Source organism: Sitophilus oryzae, unplaced genomic scaffold, assembly GCF_002938485.1.
Source record: "Sitophilus oryzae breed Bouriz unplaced genomic scaffold, Soryzae_2.0 scaffold_465_pilon_pilon, whole genome shotgun sequence".
NCBI classification, from domain to species: domain Eukaryota; kingdom Metazoa; phylum Arthropoda; class Insecta; order Coleoptera; family Curculionidae; genus Sitophilus; species Sitophilus oryzae.
Window position 1 is genome coordinate 104,616 of NW_022147046.1, and position 10,584 is coordinate 115,199.

The window sequence follows — 10,584 nt, forward strand, 5'->3', positions numbered from 1 at the left end:
TTTCACCAAAAAAAGTTTCTAAGTTAACTATGTATAGGTTTATATACAGGGTGGCGCCTCTCATAACGACATGGAGGTTCCAAGAAGAACGACAATTTGTATTGAAATTAAATTTTTTGAGCATGTGTAGGTTAATTTCGGGCATTTTTTAAAAATATAGAGAGTTCTACAGGGATTCATAAAAAAGTTACTCATCAAAGATGTATTTTTTGTAATGGAACACCCTATATATTAATTGATTTTCGGATTCTAGGAGAAAAATAAAGGTGAGTTTTATTAGAGAAGTATATGTCTAAAATGCAAGGGTTTTGACATATTTAACATTTTCTAAAAATGAAGAACAATTTCTAAATTTCAATAAAAGCTACCTAAATGGGAATTTACCCGAAATAGCCAAATATGTAGTCAAAATAACTATTGTACATTAAATCCAATTAAAACTTGACCCATTAAATTATACAGGGTGAGAAAAAAATTAATCTTGAACATTAGTCACATTTAAAAGCCATAGTAACATATTTTAAATGGAACACCTAGTATATATTCCAATATTCAATGCAGGGAAATTCATGTCTCTTCAAAATAATATTGGTTTCCTATCTCTAAAATCTAAGTGGCTGTGTTAGATAAGTCTGACGTTTCTTCAATGTAGTTGTCAAACTTTAAGCAACTAGTTATCATTTTCTGTCAGTTAAAAAAATGTCAGAAATTTACGGAAAATGGAAACTTATTCTACATGAGAGAATATTGACATGATTTTATTAGTTTGTGATTGCAGTGTGCATTCACCAATTAATAGAATACTTAAATGCTCCTGATTTATCTTAGTCTGGACCATAGATTTAGTAAGAACAGATATCACATTGTGCATGTTAACCCGATCAAACAATCGGAGGTTGACTACGTACTGTAAAAACCAACTGAGATAGAGAAGGCGACATTGCCACATCTCAAATTTGCGCCTATCTACTTAGTTTGATTTGCAGAAAAGGTGACTTTAAAACCTTCACCGGATATCAATGAATCTCAATTTCTTAATAAAATTAATAGTTTATTTTTAAAGAAGCATGCGTAATAATATGTTATTAACCAGAGGATATAATGCGTTACTATTAAAGGACGTGTTTACTGTTTAATGTGCTGAAACGTCTAGAACTATTGGCAACGTCGCTGCTAGTGTTCCAGAATGAAATGAGCCGTCCGTCGCACCACCCCTCGCGACGGCCTTTGGTCCGTTATAGCGTACTACGTTTAGCTTACGGTGTGTTTGAAGTCGGAATCAAGTCCGAAGTGAACTTTTCAGTAGTTTTTGATTTTGTTTAGCATACTTTTGAATCTGCGAATTTTTAATATGGTAGAACAGTGTCAAATGTGTGGAAAAATAAGCTCAAATTACCCGAATTTGTCTTTTCACAGGTAGGTATTGTTTCCGCCGTAATCGTACATAGGCGTCCCACAAGGGGAGCCTCTCACAATTAAAATAATTTCTAATTATATTTGTTGAATTTTGATCTATTAAAACAAGAACGTAGTAGCCCGTAATTGTTGTAGATCATAACAAATTTGAATATAAACGTTGCATATATTTGAAACTTTATTATATGCCAGAAAGTAACATTTTTTTTAAATTGCGTCATATTTTGGTCATTATATACGATATTCTAAAGGATTTTGCTCAACAAATAAACAAAGGAGTTTACCCGTCCTTTTTTACATTTTATTGCTTTATTATATCTTATATCTGCGCCTTCGGTCTTGTTTAGACAAGTTTTTACCACCGTACAATACAAATACCTCTTCCTAGAGTTATTTGTACGGGTGTTTACCTTTTTTTAGAATGGGACGAAGTGTAAATAATTCTTAGGCTACTAGTTTTATACATACCTATATACAGAGTAACCCAGGCCTCCAAAAAAGCTTTTTACCTATTACGTTTTTGGTTTGTGATTTTTATTTCAATCTTTACATAAGATCGGGGCCATTGTAACGCACATTTTCAAAATATTTTTGTCAACATACAGGGTGATTCAAACCGCAATACATATGCTTAATACAGTTCATGAAGATTGGGACGTTTAACTAAAATTTGATTGTCTGATTAAGCTACCTAAGTAATGGATTTGTAAATAAACGTAATATTCATTATTATGCGACAGAAATCCCATACTGTAGCACACAGATTTGATACTTTTAATGATAAATGCCCTCTCTATTGAGAGACTAAAGGTAATTGCCTCGTATCAGAGCCATCATAATACGAGAAGAAGACCGAAAGTCAAATCTTGTCTTATATTTTCAAAAAAACACAATTTTCTCATTAAAATAAATATTGATTTTAGGTATAGGAAATTATTAATAATACAAGATTAAACAACTATTACACAGTACTTCACAGGAAGCTATCGATTGCAAACTAACTAAATCGTTACTAATTACTAATTTTGAAAAGTTCTTTTTAAGATAAAAAAAGGTAAAACTAAAACCTAAACTATCATTTGAGATTAAACGGGAAGTTCTAAATAATGTTGCCTATTCTAAACAAGAAAAATTTATTTATGTTTTATAACACCTCTAATTAAATTTGGACGAAAAGAATATTTCTGTTTGCTGTAGGTAATTTTCTCAAAGATTAAACGGGAAGTTCTAAGTTCTTTTCTTCTCCCAGGGAAAATACGTAAATAAAAATGACTTTTTAAGTCAAAAAAAGTCAAAAGGACAAGTTATTCCAAAAAAGGACTGTCCATTTCAAAAAAGGACAGGTGGCAACCCTAGGTATTTCTGGAATGGAAATGTAATGGCAAATCTACAACTTTAGTTTAAAAATATGTTCCGGCCACTTATGATTACAAAAATGTCTAAAATGTGCTTTCCCATTGCCTCCATATTCTAAAAAAAAATTGAAAGAAAAGTCACCAACCACAAACCTAATATAGAACTGTTTCGGAAGCCTGAGTCACCCTGAAAATATTCAAAAGTAACTGAAAGTTTATATAGAAGTAACTAAAAGTTTAAATTGAATATCGACGTTGGAGCGATTTTCGAAAACTACCTACTAACGTTTCAACATAAGTATATGTGGGATATTAATTATATTATTATATTAGACCTTATAACAAAACTCATCTAACGAGAAAGTGTTAATGTAGTATATTAATATGGAGTAAAAATTTTACTAATTACTTTATTTTTACTTTACTAATTAAATTCGTTCCAAAAAACGATACGCCACTGGCCATTAGAACAATCCAAATGCGCTTAGTTGCCGGCTCGGTTGCCGGGGTCGGAAATTTTAGACTTCTCTGTCTCTTCTGTCTTTGTTTGACACATTGGAATGTTTGATACACTACCAACGAGTATTTATGAATGAGATGTTCGGTCTATCTTTATAATGTCTTTGGTCTGGACTTTTTTATGGAGATATATTAAAGAAAGTGTTTATTAAACTCGACCAACTATTGTCGACAACATGAGAGAAATGATTGTAGCAGCTCTTTGAAGTAGAACTGCACATATCGTCACCTTAGAATTAGGTTGTTCTATATCCACTTTTGGGGTAAAATGAGTTACATACACTTTTTTTTATGTAGAATTAGCTTGTTCTATATCCACAAAAACAATATAGCCAAATTCACAAATAAAGAAAAAAAATCTAATATTTTGTACTATGCCCATTTTAGGTAATTTGAAAGTCGCGAAACCATATAATGGCCTACATCCAAAAATCACTATTTAAGGCTACATCCTACAGTTTGTAATAAAAAAATAGATATAGTGTTCTTTATCCTAAGAAGTGGATATGGAACGAAAATACCAGATCTGCACTGATTGCCTGACTTGTTAGCAAATTCGAATGTTTCGCATTTTGGAATTTCGTGAAACCAGCTGCTTCAACTCAATTGACTGCTCAATCCGTTTGAAAAGCACTGATTGCCTGATTTGTTAGCAAATTCGAATGTTTCACAGTTTGGAATTCTGTGAAACCAGCTGCTTCAACTCAATTGACTGCTCAATCATTCTCTAAGACTATCAATACTAGAGATAGCTAAAAAAACATTTAAATAATCCAATGAGAGTTAAAAATTAGATTTAAAATCTAATTAAGTTATTCTAACACTATACATACCAAACAAATAGGCGGAAAAAATGATGATGAGTTTTTAATAAACAATGCAGACGAATAATTACTACTATTGTATTTTAGGTTTTTATTTTTTTATGTTGTTTTTAGTTAATGTCTTAATGTCTCCATTTCAGTTATTTGGTGTTGAAATAATATTTTGAAATACAAATAAATCAGCTTAAAATGAGTATTATATTATTCTATATCCCCTTATTTTGTTCTATATACCTAAAATTGGCTCAATGCACAGCTAGTAGACACATTTGTTCTATATCCAAATCAAAAATTACTAATATTTTTTATATAAAGCTTCTAAAAGTAAAATAAATACATATGTTTTGTAACGTTTTTAGTTCGTTACATGTCTTTTTTACATATAATATATGATGTCTGGCCTATCGTCACCGGATTCCCTCTCGTTCAGGCCTGATCATTTTGTTGGTACGCTTGGCGTAATTTTTACGTTCCCTAGTCGCCAACCCTGCTATCGTTTCACTATTCTGTGGAGGCGCGCCCTGTCAACATCGCTTCTGTCAACTCTCTGTGATTTAACGGCACTTTTCGTTTGACCGTTTGGCCCAGGGGGGTGACAGTAAACCGGAAAATTGGAAACAGTTCTGGCGCAGTCTTACCCAGGCAGAAAGCATGGCCTTCTAGGCTGTCCTAGACAAAAATCTGAATATTTCTATATGATTTCTGTCAATTTCAGTTACAAAAAGGTGCTTTGGAAATTTTTTCATAGAAATACAAAATTTTCCATAGCAAAAAAGTTACAGCGATTTGTTAAAAATGCACATTTTTGAAAAACACCCCGTAACTCCGAAACGGTAACAGATATTGATGTGCGTTTTCACTATCATGTTTTTGATGAAAATTAAGCTCCAGACACTGATATTAGTTTTCGTCTATCTCCTATAGAAAAGGGTGTTTCCATTTAAAAGCGTCCAGTTTGACCCACCCTGTACAAGATAGCTTAATAGCCGTAAAAAAACATCGTAACTTTATTATAATATTTTGAACGGGAAAGCAGTAGTAATGACCCTTTATGTCCCTTAAGTGCTGTTAAGAAGGTGACTTTTTTATGTAAATAATAACTGTTTATATATTTATAAATAATTTATCTTGGTTTCCTAAAATATTTTGATTAAAAGAAAATATGTAAAAGTTGGCAACGCTGTGCCGGTTAAATAATCTGCTAAACCATAGTTAGATAATCCAAAAAAAAGTACTTGTATTGATTCAACATTTTATTTGAATATGGTATATACAGGGTGTCCCAGAAATAAGAGCAAGTATTTTAAGGGGCGGTAGATCTCGATAAAAGAAACATATTTTCTCTTTATCGTTTTTCAAATAAGTCTAAAATAACAGAATTATTTTACTTTGAAAATTTCCAAAAAAAAATGATTTTTTGCTAAAATTTTGAGAACCACTGGATCTTTTTTGGGTTTTCTTTCTGGTAAATTTAATCTACTACTTATGTTGCTATGTTATCAAGAAATTATGTTTTTTAACTAAAAATTAAAAAAAAATCAAAGTTATTTTCAAAATATTCCGAATTTTAAAAATTTTTTTTCGCGAAAAAATCTCATAGGCGTATTCAGGGGTTGAACTATACTACCTATTAAAATACTTGCACTTATTTCTGGGACACCCTGCATATAGGTATAATATACCGATCTGCCAAAAAAAAATCCTTTATGTGTATTTCGCCACTGCACTGGAAGAAAAATCTACAAAATAAAATAGTTATTTTTTTTAAACGCTACATAGATATGAATCCGCCACATCCGCGGGGTATAGACATTTTTTACAATACCGATCTGGTCATCGAGTGAAAATGAATAATTTTGGTGCATGCGACAGAGATAAATATAGATGACCGGTTGACAGAGAGAAAGAGAGAGAGAGACAAAATAAAAAGCGGCATACAGTGTTGCCGGTTTTTACGTGTGTAGGAAAATGTGTGTAGAAAAAAAATTAACGATTTTAAAAACTTTCACTACTGAAATGGAGATAATATATCTAAGCTAAATACAAGGTGTCTCAATTTTCCGTGGACATACAGCTACTACGTATGTTTGGAATCAAAATAAGTTCGTTGGGCACAATTTACCTCTATACAAAAGTGACCTGTTTATCCGCTAGAGGGTATCAAACATCAAAAAACAAAATAGGTATATTAAAATTAAATTATATGGTATATATAAATTACAATTTTTTATTGTAATTTTTAATATATAATGTAATTTTAATATACATATTTCGTTACAATTAAAAAAGTGTTTCTGTAATGTCCAAAAAAATAAAATAAAATATAGAGATCGATATTTCATGAATTAAGTGCGAAAACAAGCTCAAAGGGTCGCTTTTTTACTATCATTTCATGACATATAAGTCAAAATTCTAAAGGGGGATGTTTTGTGGTTATATCTAAAGAAATTATAACTGTAATTAATTCATTAATAGAATAAAAAAGTTAAAAATTTACTGCTTTTTTATTTGTAATAATACAAATTTATATACTTTTTTTCGATACTTCAGATGGTATAGATAGTTTTTTTCCGAAATAGTATACCGGGTGCGTCTCAAAATTGGCCCACCCTTATAATTTTTTTATTTTTTCAAACAAAAAACGAGATTTGGTTTCTTGGTATATGACATAAAATAGGATTGATTGACGTATTCAATTCTTTTTGATCACTTTCTGTTTGACCGGAAATGACTACAACTTTTGATTTTTAAATGGCACATTGGTATATTTCTACTTTATTTGATAGAAAATGACACTCTGTATAGAATAATGACATTTCATATGTCAACTTTTGATATTTTCGCATATAGAGTTTATTTGAAATTGTAACATGCGGTTCATAACTTGACTCGAAATACCAAGTGTGTGGTACCAAATTATTCGTAAAAAAGTGCTTTTTTTAAATATGCTAATGAGCCACCCTGGTTCCATTTGAAAAATTTGAAATATGTTTAAAAATACGATTTGACATACTATAAATAGTTTATAATTTGACAAACTAATAAAAATACGATAAGACACAAAGAGCATTAGACCATCCAAACTATTTTTCCAAGGGTCCTTGATTGAAAGTTAGTGTTTTTAGCACAGCCATGGCACTCTAAATTGAAATTTCATAATTGTCATTTTCTATCGATTAAAGTAAATAAATACCGAGGATGCCATTTAAAAATCAATGTCAAGTCATCAAAGTTATAGTCATTTCCAGTTCAAATGGCTGAAAAGAATTGAATACGTCAATCAATCCTAATTTATGTCATATACTAGCGTGTACCCGCGACTTCGTTCGCGTCGAATTAATCATTGTAATGGTGATGATAAAGCAAAGCAAGAATTTCTATTAACATACAAACTGGATCAAATTTTCTCACATTTATGTCAGCATGAGAAAAAACAATATGGCGATAATATTATATAACTTGGTAATATTTGAGGGGTAGTTTCATCTCGTTGGAATTTGACTTTCGAAAAATCCGTTTGCCAAAAATAAGCTTTATACGTCAAGCAGTTTAAGCAGAATCGTGGTTAATCAATTACCCAACTTTTTGGAACACCCTGTATGTTTTTTTAAAAAATTTCAAAATATGTAAAAAAACAAAATAATTTATGCGTGTCCAAGCGTTTTCCCAAAGTCTTAACCGTTTTTTAAATAACAAATATTGTAATATTTGAGGGGCGTTTTCACCCTTTTGGAATTTGAGATTCGACAAACCCTCCTTATCGAACCTTTACACCTCACAGTCAATCCGTTTGCCAAAAATCAGCTTTAAACATCAAGCAGTTTAAGCAGAATCGTGATTACTCAATGGTCATATTTTATGAAACACCCGGTATAAATTTTTAATCTTAAATGTTTTAATTTAATCTTAAAATATGTAAAACAACAAAATAAAATATACGTGTTTAAGAGTTTTTCCGAAAAACTCACCGGTTTTTAAATAAAAAATATTTGAGGGGTGGTTTCACCCCCTTAGAATTCTAGTTTGGAAAAATCCCTTCTTATCGAACCTCTACACCCTAAAGTCAATCCGTTTTCCAAAAATCAGCGGTTTACGTCAAGCGCTTTAAGCAGGATCGTGATTAATTAATGACAAGATTTTTTGAAACACCCTGTATACATTTTTAAAAAATCATAAAATATGTAAAAAACAAAATAAAATATATACGTGTTTAAGCGTTTTTTCGGAAACTTGACCGTTTTTTAAATATTGTAATATTTGAGGGGCGGTTTCACCCCCTTGGAACTGGAATTTGGAAAAATCCCTTTTTATCGAACTTCTACACCCTAGAATCAACGTATATGCAAAAATTGAGCTTCTTAGGTTGAGTGGTTTGAGCAGGATCGTGATTAATCAGTGAGTCAGTCACTTAAAGATTTTATATATAAGTATAGATTAACATAACAAATCTCGTTTTTTTTATCTGAAAAAAATAAAAAAGTTATAGGGGTGAGCCACTTTCGAGGCGCACCCGGCATAGTACTCAAATAAATAAGTATCGATACTTTGGTGGTATCGAAACGTCCCTAATCCGAACCGGTGCGGCGGCATCAAAATGAGTTTATGTAGATCTTGGATAGCGATTATAAACACTCGCATTTCTTGGATTGACCCTAATTGTTTTAATTGGTGTCAAATGGGTGTAGATAAGGTAATAAACCTTACACTCTAGACGTAACAGTAGCCTATTCAGCTGACTGTTTAGTAGGCATCGCGTTGGTGCGATCTTAGTAGAGACGAAATATAAATCTGAACTTGAAAAGGAAATAGTAGAGTAAATGGGGTTATATAGGTTGATTTTGCACAGCTGGGAATGTCTATAAAGGCAATATAGTATTTCCTTAGTATTTTAGATAGAAACACATAAATAACGGTTTAAAATAGGTATACAATGGTACACATAAAATTTGCATGATACATATGTGATATCTTTTTCATTTATTGCCCTAGCCCACGGCCACACCGAAAGCATTTTTTGCATCTCAAGCGCTTTTTGCGATTTTAGGGGTTGAAGCATTTTTTTTTGATTTGTGTCCTTTAAAAACATGCAAAAAAGCGGTAGGTCTGCAGTTTCTATCAAGATGTCAATTAGTAACGTCCCAAGCTCGTGGATTCCCGGCCCGTTCAACAATCAATCCTGCGAGAAAGAGATAGGCGAGATCGGCGCGGTTAGCATTGAAGAGACGAAGATGAAAGATGCTGGGATTGAATTGTGGACGGCCTAGTAGTCTAAGAGCTGGCTACATAAAAAATTAAAAAAAAATTTGTGTGAAGTATCCTTTTTGTAGCCATTATGAAATAGTCATGTCTGCCAACGCGATCCCGGGGCTTCAAGCGGGGGCAGCTAATCGAAAGGGTGAAATTTTTATACTGAAAATATTATAGTGTACACGAGTTATAATTGCGAAAATAGCTTTTATTTATTATTAAGAAACGTGGAAAATTGGTGGCAGACATTTTTCTAGTCGCTAAAATGTCGACAGACAACGAGAAAGAGGCATGAAGTTTTAAAAATTATTAAAAAATGAAATTTGAAGAATGAAAAGAATTATGGCATACATGCATGTCGATTGGTGGAATGTCATATTTATTTATTTTAAAAGCCGTATGCAAAAGGGCAGACAAAAAGATCGTGGCTAAATCAGCTGCAGACAGTTATTGAAAGCGCGATATTAAATTAGCGCTTTCAGGGAACGCTCGCCGCCTCACCCATTTAAGTATAGACATGTATACCATTATATTATAAATATATTTTTTTATTATTTCAAAACAGATATCATACATTTACTATTCTGTCTCACTATTTGAATCATTGACTCATCGTACTGCAGATCCCCGGTCTCGCAAACAAGTCTTCCTCTGAGTCGATATCCGCACCGTAAAATTTTTGTAGACTTACAGCCCTTACAGGTATTATGTTTCAATTGATAACGCGACCAGCGTTTCCTGAAAACGCTTATACAGGGTGAGTCCTAACAAAGTGAAAATACTTTTAAGGGTGATATATTTCAACCCCAGAAACACGTCTATGAGTTTTTTTTTGCAAAAAAAAGATGTAGAAAATCGTGCGTTATTTTTAAATTTTCCTGTATATTTCAGAAAACTTTTTAGAACTGCCTGTTCACCGCAAATTTACCCACGGTATAATTATTTCTTAACCCATCATGCTTACGGCTTTACTCTATGGTTACGACACTAAAAGAAGGGATGCAAGTACAGAAAAAATAAACAGATGGCTCACAAAATTATGTAAAAATAAATCAATTTCTGTTTAAATTTTCAAACTTGAATAACTCGGTTATTATGGACTTATTTGGAAAAATGTAAAAAGAAAATATGTTCCTTTTATCGAGATCTATCAGCTCTGACAATGTTTTCACTTATTCAAGATTAACCCTGTAGCGTAATATCGCGTTTTTTATAACTGTCTG